This window comes from Argiope bruennichi, chromosome 7, assembly GCF_947563725.1.
Source record: "Argiope bruennichi chromosome 7, qqArgBrue1.1, whole genome shotgun sequence".
Taxonomy (NCBI): Eukaryota; Metazoa; Arthropoda; class Arachnida; order Araneae; family Araneidae; genus Argiope; species Argiope bruennichi.
The window spans coordinates 70063157-70087070 of NC_079157.1; the positions used below are offsets into that span (position 1 = coordinate 70063157).

Consider the following 23914-nt stretch of genomic DNA (forward strand, 5'->3'; position numbering starts at 1 on the left):
TCATTCAAAGATTTATCTTCTTTTAATGTTTTCTTCAAGACGATTTTTAAAATATTGTAATATTTTAATAAGAAGACTTTGCTTAATGCTGTCCCGTTTCCAGAAATCAACAAAGCTCTTACTGAGAATACAGCCTATAGTAAATTCAAACCTAATTTAAAATATTAAAAAAAGGAGCAGCGAACATTAGTTTTTTCGTTAAAAAATGTAGGTGCTCTAAAATTTCGAAAAAAGAGTGCGTATGTGCCAGCAAAGTCTTGGAGGCCATTTGTCCTGTAATGTTATTCCATACATAACCCTATCCTGTGCACTTTACGATTCAATAAAAATATAACAATTTAATAAAAATGCGTTTTTTATTTAATTCAAAATTTGCGTTAACGCGTTGCTCTATCGCGTAACGCTCCATTTTTACTAACCCTAAATTATCAGGTGTCAAATGGTTTTTTTAATAGGGTTGGTACTGTTTTACTGCACTAATGGGGACAAATTCAAATCTTGCGTTAATTTTGGGACACCCTTTATATTAGCATGAACAAAATATCCATTAAAGTAAGCATACATACTGAGTTTAGTTTAGTTATATTAACGTCCCGTTTTAAAGCAACATTAGGGCTATTTTGGAACAAATTTCGTAATTTTGAACCGCGGTCAGATGACGAGGAAGACACCTAAATTGGCACTCCCTTCTCCAACACCACACCAGCGGAAAGACGTTTGGCGCCTCGACTAATTTAATAGGCACCAGCCCTCCTCTCAGTACTTTTAAAACTGAGAGTAATTTTTTTTTTAGTTTTGAAAAAACATGTGTCCCACACTTCTGCAAGATCAACCAAAAATCATAAATTTGTATAAAAGAGAATATAAATATTCATCTGTATTGTGCTATATATTATACATTTTAAAAATAATCTTATGAACACTATAGTACATGTAAGAATATCATTGTGAATAGAGTTTAATATAGCAATGCAATATATTTTGAAATACTGCTCATCTACTGGAGATATCTTGTTACCATGCTAGGCAGAATATAGAATTAAAAACACACACACACGCACGCACAGTTCCAACAGATATTAAATACTATGAAAAGTTAAAAATATAAAATATTAAGAAAAGATGAAGATGTAAAATATTATGAAAAGATGAATTCACTATTTCAGTATATGAATATTCTCAATACATGAATATATTTTCACAAAAAGCAATTGCTAAGAAAGGCTTCCTTTAATATTACTTACTCGAAAAACTCCCAGAGGAACTAAACATCAGCCTATTTTTAGGTTTCAATCGCGAATTGGGAGACTTTTAGAATTCTCTGGAATTCAATACATGCATCACTTTTTATTCATAACGAAACCTTTTATCAATATGACTTTTACATTTTCTCTTAGTGTGTTTTGATGAAATATTTCAAAAAAAAAAAAAACTTTCCACGATGCTTTAAAATGGCAGAAAAAACATTGACAAGCAACGAATGTATTCCTCTTATCATTCACTAAATGATAAGAGGAATCAATGAGCGTACATTCATATTGCAATAAACTATAATAAAGAACTGTAAATTTAAAGGGAGAAGAATTTCTATTATTTTTCCGAAATTTTATTTCCCACTAACGTTTTACAATGATATTTCTGTGAGGAATTAATTTGTTACTTCATATTAATTCATTTACACTTAGAAAAGCAATTCGATGATTAATTATTCACCTGATACAAAGACTAGTTGATTGCTACAGAAAATAAATATATATAATTGTTTTAAATTATATTTTCCCGAATTATTTTCCACATCTTCTTAGCATTTTATAGGTATTTTTAACAATCAAAATTAATTAAATAAATAAATAAAATGTCAAAATAATGCACCGTCTTAAATGGTCAGTGGGAGTCACCAGCTTAGTGCAAAGGGTTAAGATTATAATTTTTGCCGCCTCACATCGCCCCATATTCTGTAAGTTGGAGGATTATTGGAGCGGTGGGGAATTTGAAAGTATAAATATGATTATACAAACAATGCATCAGTGGCGTATCAAGCAATGTACAAACACGGTAATGATCTTCTCAAAATATTTCATATTCTCTAACAAAAGGCATCATCTCCTTAGTTCCCTCTTAAGATTATGGACTTTTCACTGTAAATATCTTGCATGGCAATGGCGAACAATAGTTATGAAATATGGATCATTCACGTGAATCTAGTACCTTTGCTGTTTAGTTTAGTTATATTAACGTCCTGTTGTAAAGCAACACTTGGGCTATTTTGGGACGGACCTCGTCATTTTGAACAGCGGTCAGATGTCGAGGACGACACTTGAGCTGGCACCTCCCTCTCCGCGACACACCAGCGGGAGGACGTTTGGCATGACGGATTTAACGTGCAATGGACCCCTTTACACGACGGTGCTTCGGTAGAATCGGGTCTCGAACCCCAAACCTTACAGCTCACAAGCCGAGACCTTACCACCAGACCACAGCGGCCCCTAGTACCTTTGCTGATTCTATCATGGAAATCTTTGGCGATTCATTTCTGGCATTAATAAAATCGTATTCGAAACTCGAATTTTTATTTTGGACGTTCTTACAATTTTTCAACTAGTTGAAATCAAAATTTATCATGGCGCTATAATTATAATCACATGATCGAACACCAAATTTCATTGCATTTATATGCATGTAAAAGTACACACTGATAGTTGACAATTTTTTTTTATATATATAGATTCGGTTTGAAATTTGATAAGAATCTATATTTTAGATGCTCAACCCCTGTATAAAATTCTCATTTTCATTTTCATTTTTTTTTTATCTTTACGTTTTCTAATTATTTCGTATTTACTTGTACTCGATACAAACCGGAGTATATTTTCCCCTTAATGGAGTTTCTCTAGCAGAAATTTATAAATGTATTCAAAAGACCAGATACCAAATTTCATCCATTTAGTTCAAAGCGTCTTTGAATGATCGTGTTCAGAGATCAACAGAGATAATTCCAGAACTGTGTTTTTCGAACTCAAAGTGGAAAGATTCGTCAAAATCAAGAATTCAAATTTTTTGCCGATTACATTACTTTTTCTATGTATACTTCATATACGAGAAAGTGAAAAAGCCACAAAATGAAACTTAGAAAGAACTGAAAAGATAAAATGAGTGTCTGAATGTTAGTTATCCTGGAACAATTCATAGTACGCACATAGTACGTATATAGTACGCACATAAATGCTTAATATTTACAACATTTCCGCTTTAATTTGAATCTAATAATTAAATTCTAATTACTATTAGAGATAGACATAGACTTTCAGTTGCGAAAATGCTGTATATAATATAAAGAATTATATTTGATGTATTCTTAATCAATAAAAGTAACGTTGAAAAAATTATAAAGTCTAAAATTGTATAAAATCTCCCAGAATCCAATATTCTCAATATAATAACATCTCTGCTAATAATAAAGATGAAAATGTGTGTATGCGATGAAATGTGCACTCAGGGTGAATTTTTAAAAAATTATAATTAATTTAAGAAATAAGCTATCTTTTGATGTTTTTTCGCATTAACTTTCGAAAATATTTCCTCAGAAAAATAATTTTTACAGCATTTTAAAATCTAAAAAAAAAAAAAAAAAAAAAAAAAATCTTTTTTAATAATTTAGCTGCTATAAAATTCTTTAGACAAGACTTAACTACCTTTTAAACATATTTTTAAGTACATATCACAACAATATTTTCATTGTTGTGACTGAAATCCAAAAACTTTTCATTGTTTCATCAAATATTTAATCGCATATTTTCTTCCAGTGTTCAAATCTAGAATAGGATTCCGTTTATCTACATAAATCTGTTTAATATTTAAAATCTATATCAATATAATCAGCTCTTTGCCAAAGGCAATTAGTTTAAAATTAAAAAATAAGTCTCCATTCTTCTGCGACCAATACTCACCGAGTTATGAAGCTTTGAATTTCATTATTTTCAGCCAACCATCTAAGACAAAAAAATAATGTTTGAAATTAATTCTTATTTTTGAATTTAAGCCTAATACATGGAAATTCATCATCTCTAGGTCCAATTTTTGACGAATAAATATTTATTCTTTGCATACATCGTATAAAAAGAAGTAAAAATGTGTTAGTAAATCATTTACTCGTGCATTGCTCCAGAAATAAGTATTAAAATGGTTTTCCCAGTAAAGACGAATTTCAAACTCTTGATTTTGAATCATCGAAATTGTGATCCCACCTTCAAAGGAAATACTTCTTATCTTTTAAGTATATCTCTTATCAAAAACTGAAATGATTAAGCTTTCCTTTGAAATATTTTAGTTATCCAAATTTATTTGATTTTAGACCGGTTCACATCAAATAACGGGATTATAACGTCAAATAACGGGCAAATCAAGCAACTATCAATTAAATTGTTCAAAGGAAATGAGATATTATGTTGTCCTCTTTTCCATTTTAAGCCGATCACGGCGCGACGTCCCTGTCTTAGTGATTACTCTCTTTCACATCCAGAAGAATCTGTAGAACATTGTATCACATTTAGTTACGTAATAATCTATCTGAGAATTCTGAAACAGTTTGCGAACGCTAATAAAATTATTACTGAATAAATTGTCTACACATTTTGTTTACAAATATTGTGAAAATCAACGAATATTAAAAATTGATGACAATTAATTAAAAATTCCTTTTTTACTTTAATTAAAAACTATGCTTCCATGCGCACAAAATGCAATTCTGTTTTTATTGTTTCCATTCATTTTGGATTCAATTATTATAGATGTTTTAAATCATTGAAATTTTTCCTCTAAGTTGGCAATAGCAATGAATCTTAGATTCTGTATAATTTTAAAAATAAAAATTATCGACTTATACAATAATAATAATAATAATAAAAATTATTTTCTGAAATTTTTGAAAATCGTTTGGCGCAACTAGATATATTCATATTAAATTAAATAAATTTACGGACGATAAAAGATTTGTGTGCTTCCATATTTTGTATAAAAGTATATTTACTTTTAAAATATGATGTATAATTCTCTAAAAAAAGGCATTTATTTACATACGAGTTTAAATTCTATGAAATGCTATTAATAAATATATTTTTATTTCCACATTTTAGTTATATCAACGCCATGTTTGGAAGCAGTGTAAAAGCTATGTTGGAGCCAGCATCGTAATTTTAAAATTCGGTCAGATGACGAGGACGGCGCTTCGTCTATTCTCCGATATGAACTTTTTTTTAATTGATTTGGTATGAGATAAATGTAAAATCGTATTGTACTTCAAGTTTTGTAGACAAATACTATAATTTGGAATAAGCTTATCAAAAGTTTAGTGATAATTAATAAAATGGATTATTTTTTTATTAATAAAAGACGTGAAAATATTTTTATCCCTTGTAATTCTGAATATATCAGCTAGTATAAACGAAACAGCGTTTAGATGTGCGGGTTACAAGAAGATTTTAAATATAATTAAGTAATTTTTATAAAATTATAATATAAATTCTCTTTAGAAACCTTGTGTTATGAGTTTTAAAGAGCAACGTTTCGTTTTCATTTCAGAGCCAAATTTAAAATGAATTAAAAGATTTACTGATTATAAAAGAAAATCATCAAATAAATCAATAACCATTAAACAATTAAAAAATAATTTCATTATGCAGTAGCCTATATTCCAAAACCATTATAAATTTTGATTTTAGAATTTTCACATACAAATCTATTCAACCATCTGCATTTTTAAATGAATTTGAAACTTTAATTTTTTTTATTTGCTTTGTAGATTTTTTTTTTTTTTACGCGAGTCAACACCAAACGAATTTTTTAAAAAATAAATTAGAGTATTTGGGGGCGAGCAAGTTTCCAACCTACGGATATTAATATTTATAGCACACAATCAAACTAATCTTCAACAAATTAAAATATCTTAAAAAGATAAAGCATACAATACTTGATTAATAACAAAACTCAGAGTAAACGACCAAACGATTTTTTATCTTAAATTAAACCAACTAAAAAGATAATAATTTCATATATTTTATGATTTGATATCAGTAGTAAATTTTGCAGATAAATGTCAAAATTAAAAAAATACGCACATTTTAATCACGCGACAACAATGCATCCAGTTCAACGACCAAGCGATTTTTTAATAAATAAATTAATTTAATTATCTCAGCATATATATTTTTAACTCTTGGTTACTACCACTTACCAGCAAAGTGTTCTCAAATCCACTCGAATAGGTGGGGAAGAGGGAGTGTTATTGATTATCTGTCATCTTGTTTTTATCATCTGCATTTAGTTCATTGAACGAACTCGCTCTTTGATGACTTAGAGAGAGGGGCAAAGCAAAAATCGATTAGGTCCTCGCATTACCTAATCGATATCGCAAATAATTCGCTTAATTTTTGTCAGGCGGTAAGAATTACTCTCGACAATCAGTCTTACTTTTGAACCCGAGCCATTTATTATTAAATTAAATTGATATTAGTACTGAAGTGCTTAAGAAAATTTGCTGGATCGATTTATTGTATTTAAACTATTCTTCTTTTGAATTCAGTTTGTAATGTCATTGTGTAAGGTTTGATTAAAGGATTACAATACTTGTATCGATATTTCAAGTATAGTTCTCCATGAAATGACCGAGTTTTTCGTCTGCTACATTAGTAAATGGCAAATTTACTTGCCAATACATTATGTATTTGGATCTTAATCCTCGGGCACACGCACCCCTTTTTGCACGCACTAAGCACATTCATACGCGTGTGGAGTCATTTTTAGCACAAATTGATTCCCAATTACATCTTGCATAATGGGGCAAATAAAAAAAAGAAGTTGTCGATAGTATTTGAATATTTGTGCATATAGTTTCATTTCAAATGGAAATGCGATTTTCAGCAAGAATAAAGAAAATTCAGCTTAATTTCCTTTTTTTTTCTCTAAAATTTTTCTGCTTTCATTTCTTTATAAACAATTCGATTATGCTAAACTTACCAGCAGAATCCCCGACATGTACTACATGTCAGCAAAATCAAAATAACAGCACCATAAAATAAAATTTTCAAAACAAAGTAAAAAAATATATCGATTTTGTATATGTATTTTTCATCGTGATTATGTTATCGTTAGGCAAATTGCAGACGATAAAATTTGAAACAAATAATTAAACAGAATATAAAAAAAAGAAAGAAAGACAATGTAATTAGAAAGCATTCTGCAAACGATTCTATTAGAACTGAAATTATATGAAAATAATATTCAGGATTTTTTGACTTACTAAGGAGATTTCTTCTAAATGAGCGAAAAATTAAATCTATCCTCGAAGCCGCACTTTCTGCTGTGCATTAACGACAAAAATCTTTGAGTTCTAAGATTTCCCGAAAAGAGAATTCTTCTCCACTCAGGAAAGAAATTAATTAACCAGCGAGAGTGGTTTCTCGTAAGCTTTAAAATAGATTTTTGGTATACGAATACAGATTTTTGGCGGGAATCTAACATTTCTTTTTTCTATCTATCGGGAAAATACGTATTTTTAATAACGTTTTTCTAACCGGAAATTTTTTTTCACATGAAGATATGGTTGCAGACACAAGATCACATGCTGAATTTCATTGATTTAAGTCAATGCGTTTACGTTATTAATGTTTGCAAGCATAGGAATGTACAGCTCCTTGATGGCATCTGACTCAAAATTTGATATTTCTATATATTAGCATATTAGTTGCTAATATTACTATATTAGTATAAAAGATTCTATATTTTATTTGCTCAATTTTTGTATCAAATTTTATTAATCTAACTCTTTACTTTTTGTAATCATGTAAGTTTATTTACACTCAAATAAATATGCAGTCAGACTTTTTCTGAATAGATTTCCAAAAAAGGTTTTTTGGAATCTACAAATTTGTTCTTAAGTCTATATATCGAATTTCACCCGTCTGGCTCAAAGAATTTTTGAGTTATCGTGTTTGCAGACAGACAGGCAGACATAATTCCAAATACTGCAGCAAGAATGTCTGTTTTTCGAATTTCAGGAAGTCTAAAATACGGAGATTCGTTGAAATCTCGAGTTCGAATTTTTTGAATTCCGTATAAGAAAAAGTGAAAAATAAAATTTTAAGTTATGTCAAAAGACATCACTGTACAATATAACATAAATTATTTTATTCCTATTTTCAAAATACATAAACTGTCTTTGCATAGTGTTATCTGAGGCGTAATAATCGAATATATTTTTTTTCCAAACACTACTTCTTTATTGACGATATGGCAAAATAATTTTTAGAAAACGCAAGAGAATAATGCAACCGCAATAAAGACGGAAACGGAACAGCATATACGAGAAAATAATATTCAGTGAAAAAAGGTAATTTGATTATTCTTGTTTGAAATTAGAGATAAATGTTAAAATAATTATCACAAAAAAATTGTTAAAAAAATAATGGTGTTAGAATGTTACTTGTCCCAACGGGACAACAACATCCCTACGTATTGTATTTTTATTTTTATTTTTTCTTATTGCGCATGCGTTTGTAGAATTTGGTGTGAAAAAATTGATCACTTATCATAGATTAATTCCGACATTTTTTGCTCTTTATTTTTTTCTGATGCAAGATTTTTTTAAAATTTTATTTGCCATTTCTCTTTTATAGTTTTTCAAAGTTAGGTATGTTGGGCTTTTTCTTTCTTTTCATTTTACCGTGTTTTTTCGTGTAAATATCCATCATTTTAATACGATACGCAGTGAAAAGGAAAAATTTAGGGACGCCAAAACGGCAATTTTTAGCCAAGCAGGAAATGCCTGTAATCTATCTTATGAAATTGTGGCCAACATAAATCAGTCCCTTTCTGCGCATGCGTTGTCTTACTGGCCGTCTCATAACTGACCGAGTGTAAACCTACCTTTATGTTAGAGACGTATAATCTGGATATTGTAGCATGGATTTTAAATTTAACTTGCGTAAAATTACACGTAAATTTCATCAAAAATCCAGAAGAAATTTTTGTAAAACAATATATATATTTTTTTTTATTCTTTTCGAATAAAAAATATGAATTTTTTACGATCATCAAGAACGATTCTACAAGTAAACGCTAACGAAAAATCAATTAAAATAACACAAAATATTAAATAAAAAACATTCGACATTGAATTTCAAAATTCTGTCTTTGAGATGTACTGAATAATCATTACAACTATTGAGAACTTAATATTAAGGCTTTAAATGTGATAGGTTTCTCTGGAAATCGCAGACACATATATATTTCCTATTACAAGTATAGATTATAAAAGGTTATTCAAAACGGTCTGTAACTTCGTGTCAAGAACGGCAAGAAGAACATTTCAACACAATACAGAAAGAATTTTATAATTTTGTTTATTTACATAATAATTGTTCGGAAGGATTTCCCTTGCTCCCATCGGCGGCATAAATAACTGAGAAGAATGTTCGCAGACATTCATGCTCGTTCGATAGCCACCTGTACATTCTGCACGTACCTATCTCAACCTTCTGAAATTGCATCTTGAGTTTTCATTTTATTGGGATATGTCACAAACTCTGCCTTAACGCCTCTTTTGCGTGCAAAATGAACGAACTCAAAGAATGCAAGAAGAATGTTTTATACGGTAGAGAAATGGACTACCATTTGAATGCTGACTGTGTAATCAAAGGAAGTCAAATAGGGCGATTCCAGCGCACGCACACAAAATTTCAAACTTTCTTTTATGTTATGTTCGCATTTTTCATCCTGAATTTGTTTACAAGGAAGTTGCAGTCATTTGCAATAGAGAATAATTATTTTGATTATATATTTACTTAAAATAAGAATTTTTTATGAAAGCATTTAAATTATAATTACGAATTCTATAAAATGGAAGTATTTTGATTCCTTGATGAGGTTTACGGTGACCAAATTAGCGAGTTTGCGACAAATTTTGCGATGTTTGTTTGGTAACAGAGTTTGCGATATACTTTGCGACGTGGCAACGCGAAACATACACTTTCTATTTCCTTTATTTTTCATTCATTTTTTACTTTCTCTTACATGTAGTATAGAGAAGGTACAGTAGCCGCCAAAAAATTCTCTGAATCTCCGTGTTTTAGAGCTACCTGAGTTTGAAAAGCGAATTTTTGGAAATTTCATTCTGTCTGTCTGTGACAAAGGTAACTCAAAAACGTTTTGCGCTAGATGGTTCGAATCTAGTGTACGATCTTTACACAAAATTTGTAAATTTCTGTCAAATTCTGAGTAAAATATGTTCCAGAAAGTTCTTCTGTCCGGCTGTTCGAATATAATGTAACAAGATAATTACAAAACGAATAGAGCTACATAGATATGATTCAGTATACAGATGCAACATCTATAGTGTAGAAACCTGTCAAATTTTGAGCCAAATTTAACAAAGAGTTGATTGTCCGTCGATCTATACAGGGTGCGGCAAAAAACTCGGACAAAGTTATTACATCATACAAAGTTACATACAACATACTCGGACATCATAGAATAGAAGTTAATTCATTTCTTTTTTATTTTTGCTCACTTCTTTTTGTCTACCACTACAATTACAAGATATTTTATATTGTATCTTTTAGTTAATGTATTGTTTTTAGGCTTTTTTACAATTCCAAGCAAAAGATATGCTATTTTAGAGTTGTTTAAGCAAGGAAAACGATAGTATGGAGTTGTTCATTTGCTTTATATGCCTCGGCAAACAGTGTCTGATGCAATCTATCGTTTCACAGATCTTGGCAATGAGGACCAAAGTCCAGGAAGTGAACAAAAACTATGATGAACACTTTCAATAGCCGTAAGGTTATCAAAAAGCGAGTTTAATAAAATTCGAGGGTTTCTATGAGAAAGATGGCTCGTGAATTGGGAATACGGGACAGATCAGTGCAACGAATGGCTAAAACAGAGCTTAGATTAAAACCTTACAAGATCCAAAAAATTCAGCTTCTCACTAAAGAAAACAAACTCGTGCAGCTCCAAAGACGCAGAAAACTTTTGAGACGGGCCGCAAGTCAGCGCTGAGAGAGATTTCTTTGCAATAAATGAGAAGCTCTTTAACGTCTGAATGCTCAGAACTCTAGAATTACAGGATCTAGTCTGTAGACGTTCCAAGCATTTAAACAATTGTTGAATATCGCAAAAAGTCCAAAGTCGGTCATGGTTTGGGGCGGCGCACGCAAGCGGCAAAACATCTGTGGTTTTTGTGGATGAAGGCATTAAAAATAAACAAAAAAAAACAAAACAAAAAAGTGTGCCTAGAAGCTATTATATTTCGCATGGAAATATCTTCTTAAAGAGAAGATATTTATTTTTTAATGAAGCTATTTTCGTTTCAATACAATTAAAGTAGTACGATTAGGAACTGCTTTTATGATTAACAATATAAATAAAAGTCATTATGGCTACGTATGTATGCATAAATATATGTTTCACATCTCTCCTTAAACAACTGCTCCGATTGACACAAGAGAAGAAAAGATCAAGAAGAGATTGTTTAAGAGAAGAAAAAATCAACTTTTTAAAATGCAAAAATTAATTAAACTTAAAATAATTAGAAATTATCAAAAATGTTGTCATTTTTCTGTAATAACATCAGAATAGATAATCTTACAAGAAATATTTTAATATCTTCTTAAAACTCAAAATTATATCATTTCAGTCATAACAATCTCATTTCTTTCAATTATTATTAATTTTAAAAAAATTAAATGCAATAAAATCAATGTTGATTTTGAAATAATCTACAACTGCCTTTTTTTTTAAATTTGCGTTTTGTTTAAAAACATATTTATCTTTGTTGCTTGCTTTCATTTGTTTCAAAGTGGTTGTTTAACAATGCCTAAAGGCAGACAAAAGTCAATCGTTCACACAGTGGCAAAAAAAGTAAAACCGTTGTAAGCAAATGAAACAGATGTTGGATGACAAGCAACTGCTGCGGGCTCTGAGAAATTAATTTTATTTTACTTTTTATCCAGAGAAACTTCGAATGAAATTATCCTGGAAAAATTTACACTATCATAATTTTATCTTTTTTATAACAGCAATTTAATTTTTGATAATTTTATTCAATTATTATTAATTTTCTAGAAAATATAATGCTAATGATTTTGAAATAAGGAAATATGTAGGTACTCATTTACTGTCAACGTTAAGAGTTTGAACAATTTTATCACTCATTTTTTTAAACTTCTCTTTAACTTTAAAGCATAAATCTTGAAAAAAAGATTTTGACTATTGTAATATTTTATACAAAAGTTGTTTCTATGTTAAAAGTATTCTACATGAAAGGATTTAAGTTATCAGCGTAGGTATATCAGCTAATCCGTTAGAAATAAATCCATTCATAGTAAATTTTTAATATTTCATTTCAAATATAGTTTGAAATATTGCTTTCTATTGTTGTAATTCAATTAAAATCAATTTTATGGTTATTATTATTTTAAAAAAAAGTTTTTCGTTCTCTTATTTTCCAAAGTTATAATAAAATAAAACTTTATTTATTGACAGAAAAGGCTGAATTTTCATATCCATTTTTATTTCGTAAATACACATCCCTCAGTTTGTATTTAATTTAATGATAGCTTAATTAATCTCTCAATTCGCTGTTTTGTTTAATTCTCACGATTTCCCAAATGACCTTAATGGATATGGGAAAGATTATACAGCCCCAGTCTATTAAAGTTAGTTAATTTAGTTAACTATATTAACATCCCGCTTTTAAGCAACACTAGGGCTATTTTGGAAAGGACCTTTTAGCGATATGTGATGCGCGAGGATAGAACCTGGGACCTTGTGATTAGCAGTCCAGTAACATGACCAGCAAACCAAAATAACCGCTCGAGTAGCAGAGCTGCTAACTGGCTTATAGGCTATTCACCACAGACTCTCCCTCCAGTGAGTCAGAGGTGAGACGAACGATATGGCTGTTGAGTGGTGATGTATTTATTGGCTGTTGTCTAAATGGGCCTGTACCCAGTTGAGTAGCGTATGTGAGTGATTGCTGATGCTGCGTCACGTGAGTGTGACGACTTTGGTTTTGCTGCGTCAAGTGAGTCTGACGACTTTGGTTGTGTGTAGGTGGCGCCACAACAGCTGTTACGAAGGTTGAAGGTTCAGCGTCCGAGGTCACCAATTTAGGGAATTGGTATGAGCGAAGGATAGAACCTGGGACTTTGTGATTAGCAGTCCAGTAACATGACAATGATACCAAAACCTCGGGTAGCAGGGCTGTTAACTGGCTTATATGCTATTCACCACAATCTCCTAATTTTGAACCGCTGTCACATGACGAGAAGGACACCTGAGCTAGCAACCCCTCTCCAAACTTCCACACCGACGATAGGACGTTTGATACCGACGGATTTAATGTACACCACGAGGCCTTCATACACGATGTTTCTTCGGCAGAGTGGGCTCTCGAACCTGAAACCCTCCGGTTCCGAAGCCCAGACCTTACCACCAAGCCCCTGCGATCCACCGATCATAAATAGAGAACACAGTGAGAGAAAGAAAGTTTATTACAAATCATAAAATAAGAGAAAAACGAAAGGGATGAAAAAATGATGTTTCGGGTCATGCTAATAAAAATATCGAATGCCAAAAGTTGCTTAACAATTATCCGTAGCTAGAGAAGGGTTAAGACAACACGAGAAGGTGTGAAAGAAATTCAACGAAAAATGCTTCAGCGAAAACCTACTTTATTGCGATTATTCGTAAGTATTTGGATGAGAGATTATTTTTATTCCTACCAATTCCGTGTATAACAATTAGAAGATTAATTCAACTCATAATAGTATATGCTGTAACTTTGCTATAACTAGAAAACCGGAAGTTATGTTAGGAAACAAATTACACATCCGAATCAATGTCGAGCGGAAGTTTGAAGGGGGATGGCGGATTACGTATCATCCTCATCAATGAACAAGGTCCGAAATTGCGAGGTCCATCTTAAAATATGTCTCTCTCGTGTTAATTTGAAACAGGACTTAAACCTAACTAAACTAAATCAATTCACGTACATTGTTCAAGACGTAACTTGAAAGTCAGTTAATTTTCAACATTTCTTTTACAAATGTTGCAGATATCAAAAATTGAATTTTTTTATATTTCAATTATTTTCTTGCTTTTAATTTTTGATTTATAATTCAATACTGTAAATATTATTGAATCTTAAAATCATTTTTTTTTCGACTCACTTCCAGATGGCGACACGTATGTGGTCTCAAAATGTAATTATATAAATCGATTATTGCTCATTAAGTTCTGAAAATATTACATTAGTATACTGCCATCGAGGATACACCAGCGCACAGAATTTGAAATCTGTAACACATCGAGTAAATTTTGAAATTTAGTGCGAGTGAATTTTAAAATTTTACTTTTATTCATATGAAATAAATCAAATAAAAAAGACAATTGTTCAATACAATACAAGTTTTAAAAAGTGCCTCCAAAATATTTGCCAAAACTTTAGTAAAAGACATTTTACAAAATATGAATTCTTTAAACAAGGAAGTTATAAAAATGGAAACAATGTAACATTTCTACCACATTTTTTATTACAAAAATGGTGTTTGCTGCTACAGTGTGTAAAGAAAAAAATTGCAAATAATGGTTAAAACATGAATGCAAAAAACTTAAAGCACTAAATAAACACCATTTTTTACTGCATAAAATCTTTCCGAAAAATTAAACTAGCAAATAAATAATTAAAAGCCATTAAGGACACATCTTTCTTCCAAAAAAAAACTGAGAAATTTGTAATTAAATATTTACATGAAAAGGCTTGTTGACACTTAGTTCTATATATATATATATATTCATATTTAAATATGTATTGACTTCTAAGATCTCCATATAAATTAGACATGGCCAACTTCCAGTAGCCTAATAAATAATTAAATAATTGTTCAGTCGATCAAGCTAATAATTCTTTATCTTCTGATACAAGCTCACATTAAAGTATTCATGTTTCTAATAGAAGATAGGAGTAACATTGTAAGGATAATAAGGATAAGTTGAAAGCATTTTATTTTCTCTTGTTTATGATATATGTAAAGGGAAAGAAATAGGAACCGTCTAAATTTTCAATGCAAGAATTTGCATGAATCTTGCGTGTTTTAGAACCTTTAAATCCATTTTTTTTTAAATTACAAATAATAATAATAATAACAGGTATACACACATCAGAGGATTATTGGATTAACGATGGAGTTGAATTAATAAAAGATTACTTTAAAACCGCATTAATGGTAAAATGTGTATCTATCGCATAAAACTGTGTCAAATTATATGAAAATTATCTCCATCTCTATCTCTACAAATAATAACATTGGAAGTATGTGTCTGTGCATGTGCGTGCTGGGACTCTACAGGCCAGGCCGATCAAACCTGGTACATATGAACCTTGAAGGGTGGAAATATGACTTACGAAGAAATTTTAATTCATTAAAAGCTAAGCGAGATTTTTGGCATTTTTCTGTGATAACTTTTAAAAATATTACAGCACAAAAATAATCTCCGTATCCTTCTAAAATTTAAAAAAAAAAAAAAAGTTTAATAATATCAGTTTTTGAGATAATTTTTTTCTATAATTAGCTAATTAAAAAAAAGCGAATCTTATAACAATATATTTTATTATTGAAGTTCAAATAATTTTCATTGTTGCTATTAATATTTCCTCCTGGCTTCTTTTTTTCTTTTTCTTTTTTCATTATTAATGAACAAGATATGAAGATTCGACTGATTTTTCCATGTTCAGTAGGTTTCACAAAGGGAGGGCAAAGATTGGAAAATTGAATTTAGAATGGGATTTCATATATGGTAATGTACCTTCAGGACGTTCATTTATTAAATTTTGAAGTACAATAACCAGCCAATTTCGAGAAAGACTTTCAAACTCTCAGCATAGCTTTTATACTAATAATTTGAGACCCTAGATTATGCCACTGACGACACACTCGATAGACTATTAGCTTCGTATTCATGAGACATAGGTTTTGCCCTCGACACCCTTTTTCTTTGAACTTCCTTTCTGAATTATTTCAAATTAGATTTTTTATAAATAGTCTTAATTAACATGTTTTTCTTTTTTTTATTCAAAAATCAATGTTCATTTCTTGGCTTACAATTTATTTTTTGAAAGAAAAATAATTTTAAATTTAAATGTAGTTTTTTTTAAAAAAATATATACAAATAACTTAAGTTGATATAGATATTTTAATTAATATGTTACGTATTTTTAGTGCACAAACTTAATACTCTTAACACTCGAATTATGCAAAACTCTTAATATTAATGCAAAACTCTTAATACTCGAATTATGATTTGATTCTTTAAAGAGAGATGACTATAAATATTTCTTAAATATAAAAATATATTTAAGTTAATTAACAGTTTACCGATGCCTTTAGTTAATATATTATTGCTTTTTTTAATCAAAAATAAACATTCATGCACTTAATACTTGAATTATAATTTCATACTGAAGCTGAAAAATAATTATAAATGTAACTTAATTGGTGAAAAATATTAATTACAATTACATCATAAAATTTTATACAATGTTTTAAAAATTCATTTTACATTCATTAATTTTTAATGACGTAAACGAACCAGAAGGGTAATTGCAGCAAAAACATTGGAAATAAAACACATTCTAACATCTTGCACAATTGATAAATAATGATTGTTCACAAGAGCAACATTTGATAGATCCATTGGAAAACAAGCTTCATTCACATTCAAAAATATTTATCTATCTTCTGAAAATTCGGCAGCGTATCAAACATACAGTGTAATGTTATTAAAGATGTTGGACCATCTGCCTATGCATTCGATAATTTAACATCTGTTTCTTATTTCTTTTCGATTATTAATATCGGGAATGTCTGCTGATATATGTAACGAATTATTAGGTGCTCTCTTTAATTTCCGATATAAGTACTATTTCGTTGAGTTAAAATAAGCTGTTTGACATTATTAAAATCAAAAAATTTTAATTTGATTTTAATAACTTCTGATATTTTAAGACGATAATAATTAGTTAAATTATTTATCATCTTTAAAATTATATTTCTAAATATTTAAAGTTCAGAAATTAAATTATAATTATAATCCATCATGAGAAGAAACTTAATTTGTATTAAAAAAATGTCAACGTATTAATTGAAATATATGTAAGCTGCTAATTTAATTTAAATTTACTTTCATATTTGAAAAAACCGCATTTAAGTTTATAGTTATTTTAATTTTAATTATTAAATTATAATCCAAGTATTAGAAGATTGCACATTTATTTTTGCATAAAAAATAAATAAAACATGTTAATTAAAAGCCATTTGTAAAATATTAATTTGAAATAGATTTGTAAGAAATAAAATAAAAGAAAAAAAATGAGCCCGGGAGTGAACTCAAGTCTCATGAATATGAAGACATTTTTTTAAGCTATGAAAAGGTTTAAAATTTATTTTTCGCAATAACATTTTTTAAGTTATTGATGAAAAACGCTAAAATTCAGATTAATCTTTAAATAATTAAAATCGTAATTAAAATTTCAAAAAATAAATCGCTCAGAGGTGCGCATTCCTACCTTCCAAGGTATATATGTACCAAATTTGGTGGCTGTAGACCAATCGATCTGGCATGTAGAGCGCCACACACATACACATTCATCTTTATTACTAGTCACTTTTTGCAACCAGTTGGTTCGCTGGGATTAATGATTGCTAAAACTTTCAATGAAATATTTTCTGTAACTTACTCTTAATAGTTTATAGCAAAATTTATTTATATTATATATATATTTTATATTTATATTTCAGAGTTGTAGGGTGACCGGTGTCCCTTAGACCATAGTTCCCGCCAATGCCGTCACGATGTTCCGGTCATTCATTTTTATTCAAATATCATCGAGTGGAGCGAAGCATGATTATGATTACACTCATATCACTGGAAACTGTAACCATTTTTTATCCGCCTCATAAACTACATAAACATTAAACAAAATCCTCTTCTTTAGCTTTGAACAATACAAAAAAAATCATGTGATCAGATAGTTAATGAAACAATGGAAACGGTTTGAAGACCAGAGTAACAATGTTATCTATTGTTGGAAGTTAAAAATAATTTTATAAAATTGCCAAAATTCAGAAGAAATTTCGACCATTATTAAATTGTAATCATTAAAAAGAAAATTTTTTCAAATTTTCAAATGGTGCAAAATTTATTTTTTGCTATAAAATTTTTGGATGTTATCGTGGGAAAAAATAAAATTCAGCTTAAATTTTAATTAATTGAAATTCTAATTAAATTTTTTTTAAAAATCTCCCCGAAACGCACATTTACACCCTTTACGATATATTTATGAAAAATGTGGCAGTTGTAGGTCAAACGGTTTAGCCTGTAGGGCACACAATTCGCTCCCACAGACGCACGCACACATCTCTTTTCTTTAATCTTTATTGTTAGTATAAATTTTTATTATTTTAATATCTAATTGTATTCACATATTGGTAGTACATATTTTTATAGTTATTATTATTTCCATTTTTATAAAATATTTTCATAATTTACTTAATTAATATTTGCATTATAATGACTTTTAAAACTTTGTAATTAAATAATTTTAAAGGCTATTTTGAAAAGTTTAACTATAGTTTTTTTATCATGGAAACAGGCATTCAAATTCCAAGGTCAAGTTTCTCTGGCAGAAAGTCAAATTTTGCTTAATCCTAAGGTTTCCTTCCCTTAGCTCTTTTTTAATCTCAAGTCTATGTTTTTTTAAAATGCTAACAACCAAAATATTCGTGATAAGTATTTAAAAAATTTTTAACTAATGACGAATCCTACTAGTTCCGTATAAACCACTCTAAATGGCTTGACGTGCACACTAAAATAAAAACTAACTTGAATATGAAAACTAGGCGTACATTATTACATAATGTACTTAAACATGACTGACACTTGAAATTAGGGTGGAAAGAGGAGCAGAAATCAGTTAGATGGGCTTATCAATCAGTCCGAGAAGATTTAAATATTAGCGAATGGTAAAAGAAAAGAAAGTAGAGAGCAGACTTTGCGGAATCGTAAATCACTCCGAGGATGTCTTTGTTAAATAGGTAAGAGAGAGACATAAAAATTTGTCATTCAGTGGGTGGGGCTTGTGAGTTGGATGTAGTAGTAGATGTAGTAACATTATTCAAAATAAAGAGTCTTATGTTATTTTTCTTACTTCAAACGGCATTTTTCTTTAACGATCGGTTTAAAAACTTTATTTAATTGATGTCTTATTTCTGATTTCTTGTAGAAAGTATACAAAGCGAATAATTGCAACGAAGCTAGCCACATGTCTCCGTGGCTCGTTGATAAGACATCAGACTGCGGGCAAAGAGATTGCTGGTTCGATCCTCGCCAAATAAATTTGTTATTTATTTATTTATTTTCCTTTCAGCTCTTCCAGAAGTTTCTGGAATATTCAGTTATTATAATTTCCTTAATCTTTGTACGTCATTTCCTCTTCAGTTATTTCTAGGAATGTTCTAGAACATTCTACATCTGTATATAAGAGCTTGATTTATAGTAACCGAGGTCTTTGGTTTACTTTAAATAAACTGATATTGTTGAAGAGTGTTCGCTTCTTAAGCCTATAAACGTGACAATATTGTAATCGATAATACATATTTTGATAAATCTCAACCTTTAATCTCTGTGAATTCGAAAAACCTACTTTTGAAATGACATCAATCTGTCTCTTATATACCAATATTTCATTTTTACATACCATACTAATTTTTTTGAACTGAGAAGTATTTTCTTCTCTAATTACGTTTCATAATCATATTTGTTTATTGCTCTTCATATCGTATCTGTTTCCCGTGTTTGCCATATATCAGGCTTGACCTTTTATTTTCGTATTTTGAAATGCACCAGTATTTCGCTCTTTGAAAAAGTATTAAGAGCAAGTGCTTATGCTTTTACATCTTTAGATTTTCAATCTTTTGCGAACTTTTGCCTTTTTTTTTGTTTTGTTTTTTAATTTAGTATTGTAAATTTCTGTCTCTTTATATTTCTTTTCAATCAATCCTGCTTAAATCAGCTTTCAAATAATGAAACATTAATGTTTAATTTAGTATACCGGCCAGAATTGTTGGAACAGCATCTATAAAGTAATAAGAAAAACCATCCGTTAACCCAACCCCCTTTTCCAGTTTTTTTCGTATCTTTTTCTTTTCATTAAAATTTTTAGCTTGTATTGTTTGTTATTTTCAATAATGTTGCCCGGGCAATGGCTCCGATTTGGGACTCTCGCTTGTCCTTGTGGGATTTAGAGCTTATGCCCTTCCAATTATTAAGTAGTTGTAATGATTTTATAGTGTTGCCTGAGAACTAGTCACAACATTTTTGTCACTTTAATTCATGTTACATAAGAGTTCACAGCGTATACAAAACTTTATTCACCTAGTTCATTATATTTTTGAGTTATTTCGGTCATAAGTACGAAGACAGATAGAAGCTTCAAAATACAAAAATTATAAAAAAGTGAAATTTGTCCTCGTGTAGTACAAAATTGTTTACGATGCTATATGAGAATACACACAAATTTTTGTTAGCGTTAATTCATGTTCAACAATCCACAAAACTTTATCCATTTATTGTGCTCATACACGTATGGCCGAACAAACTTTTCGCAGATAGATTTTGATTGAAAAGTGATAAAAATCTACAATTTTGGTGTGAATATTACATTCAAATGTCACTCGTCCAATTCATTATGTTTTTGACTTTTCATGTAAATAAAAAGATAAACGAATGTTATCCCTAGGAGTGAAAGTGGCCTCTCGTAAATTTCTGGCATACTCTTTAATAAATACCTATTTTTAACGTCATACATTGGTGAAAAATAGATACGAAAGAGTCCTATTAGAGTGAGATCTTTCGCTATGTTTTGGGGAATGAATCGTGGGATGCGGTTAGTACACTAGTAGCAGAAAATTAAGATTCAGACTATATATTTTAGACTACATTTTTTTCTACCGATTAAAATCAAAATTTCTCACAGAACTACAATTGTGGTAACGAAACCACATACCAAAACTTAATATGCTTGAATCATTGCGTTTCTTAGTTATCGCGTTTGCATACTGTGAGATTTCAATCTAACGGAAAATCAACCGTTTGTTAGATTTCGTTCCAAATATGATAAATATTTAAATTTTATATGTTACATTTATATTATCATGTTGAGAACATGATGCTGTTTTGGTTAGGGGGTTTTGAAGCTCGAAATCGCGTAATGCAATGACTAAAGCATAAATGGCAATTTTCATCATCATCTTTTAATCGCATATATTTTTTACCTGCTTTTACCGGTATTGCATCATTATTATGTATGCTTCTTTGAAAGAAGATGCGTTTTTAAAAGGTTGACCTGCTTTTACCAGTAGTGCTTTATTATTACGTATGCTTCTTTGACAGCAGATTCGTTTTTAAAAGTTGGCGCAGAACTATGACATCATAGCTGTTATTTCATCTCAAAATCGGTTGAGCTCCAAAACTTTGTTTGCCAAGACCGATAAAGAAGTCTTGGAATTGTTTCAAACCGTTTAAACTGGTTAATGATTTAAAATAATTAAGACAAACAATGACTTAAAAAATAACAATGTTCTCACCTGATAACTTGAAATTTGCGATCGTAGATTTCATTTTAATTTCTTATTTAAATTTGTTCTAAAAGATTTAGGCCTCATTTTAACACTAAATGTAAAGAATTTTTTAAACACCGAATATCTTATATTAAATTTTATCTATGTGGCTGTCTTTGTTTTGTAGTAACGGTGTTAATATATATTTGAACTGCAGGACAAACAGATTTCTTATGAATAGACTTCGTTCAAGATTTAATAGAAATCTACAAATTTGGAATAAAGATCGAATACCAAATTTCATCCGTATAGCTCAAGCTTTTTATTTATTTTTTACGACTATCATATTCATGGACACACAGATATAATTCCAAAAGTGCGTGTTTCGAGCTTAGTGAAGTTTAAAATGTGGAAATTCGTCAAAATTTCGAGTTCGAATTTTTTTTATGATTGCCATATTTTCTCTTTGAATAATCCGTATACGAGAAAGTAAAACTGGATTTTTTCGGATTCGGGAAAAACTAAAACGCAGATTCATCAGAAAAAGATTGGATTTTTACTTTCTTCTATATGAAATATAGTTCAGTTCACTTAGATTGACGACACGATTTAAAGCAATTATAGGATTATTTGAGTACGGGTATCGTAATTTTGAACTACGGTCAAATGAATGAGCTGGCATTCCCCCCCCTTTCAAATATCCGCACCACACTATGAAATGTATTGAATTGTATTGTAATTATCAAAAAAAAAAATGGTACTCGAGATTTTGAGGAATTACAGCATTTCAGACATCCCGAACGCAAATTTTTGCCCGACAGACAACCGAGTCCGAAAATAAATTTTTGCCATTATGTCTGTCTGTCTGCCTGCGAACACGATAATTCGAAAACGCTTTGAGCTGCATAGCTGAAAGTTGGTATATGGGGTTACGACCCAATTCGCAGATTTTCATCAAATTTTAAACGAAATCTATTTACAGGAAGTCTGCTTGTTTGGCTGTTCGAGTACAAGTGAGTTCCATAACTATAAAATACAAAAAGTTAGATAAATACATTTTTGTTCACGTGCTCATCAGCATCTAAAATATAGATATTAAATTTTGTACCAAATCCGTCAAACGGTTAACTTTCTGTCTGTTTGTACTTCTGTATGTATTTAAACGCAATAACATAAACGCATTGGCTTAAATCAATGAAATCTGGTATATTATCCCATAACTGCAACCGTAATTTCGTGTCAAAATTTTGATTTTAATCGATTAGGAAAAAAAAGCAACTAAAATACATATTATCACAATAGATTTAGTAAAAAGTCAGCCATCTAACTCTCTGACCCGCCACGAAGGCACACGGATTTAAACCATAAAAACTGAATGACCAGACCGCCGCAACAGCAACATTGGCGGGAACTGTGGTTGAGTCCTAAGGGCCGACACCGGCCACAGGTACAACCCTCCCCGAAGGAAGTACGTCCCGTCATCGAAGGGAGGAGTCAGATCCCCCACCTATTAGTGTACCCTCCAGGGTGGCGAGATCCAACCACCATGCCGGAAGCATCTCATCCTCAATTCGAGGTCCCCCCCCGGGGGGAGATTTAGTAAAAATGTTAGATTCACGCCAAAGGTCTATATTTCGTAACTATCGTTTACCAATGCCATGCTATATATCCACCGCCTTACCCAAGGTCCACAATTTTAAGCGGTGGAGGGGGGGGGGACTAAGAACTTTATAGCACAGTATGCAAGAAAGTTTCGAGGAGACCTTTATCGCTGGTTTATATATTCTTTCTCTATGTGTACTTAGTATGCATCATAGTAAGGATTATCCCAAACTTTGCAATATTTCTACAAATGATATATATGTGGGTAAAATAATTATCTTTCCTATGTCTGTTCCTATGAGATCAGGAAGAGGAGGGATTTTCCTGGATGCAATGCATAAGAAGCTTTCGCATTCCTTCTAGGGTGGAGGACATGGCACGTGTTCCTTCTCCGGAACCGCCCCTCCGTCTCAGGGGTTGATAAATCGTTTGTAGGAGTTATGAAAGTCGGTTGAACAGGGGAAGTGATCTATATGGGTAGGGAGTATGAAAATCAATCCCAGGATTTCCGAAGGTAAAAGAGGAGGTCGAAATATGAATACAGTTTATGAAGGAGAAGTTACGTGTCGTTTGCTTTCGATAAAGAATGTTATAAGAGTAATTTTAGATTTAAAAAAATTATTGAATTAGAATTTCAGGGA

The 23914-nt window shown here is 30.4% G+C and overlaps 1 protein-coding gene across 2 annotated transcripts in view; it reads right to left on the reverse strand.

The window, feature by feature from the left end:
* The window catches only part of LOC129975678 (neurexin-1-like), a 373471-nt gene that overhangs the window by 344174 nt on the left and 5383 nt on the right, over window positions 1-23914 (reverse strand). The gene's annotated exons all lie outside the window — the stretch shown is intronic.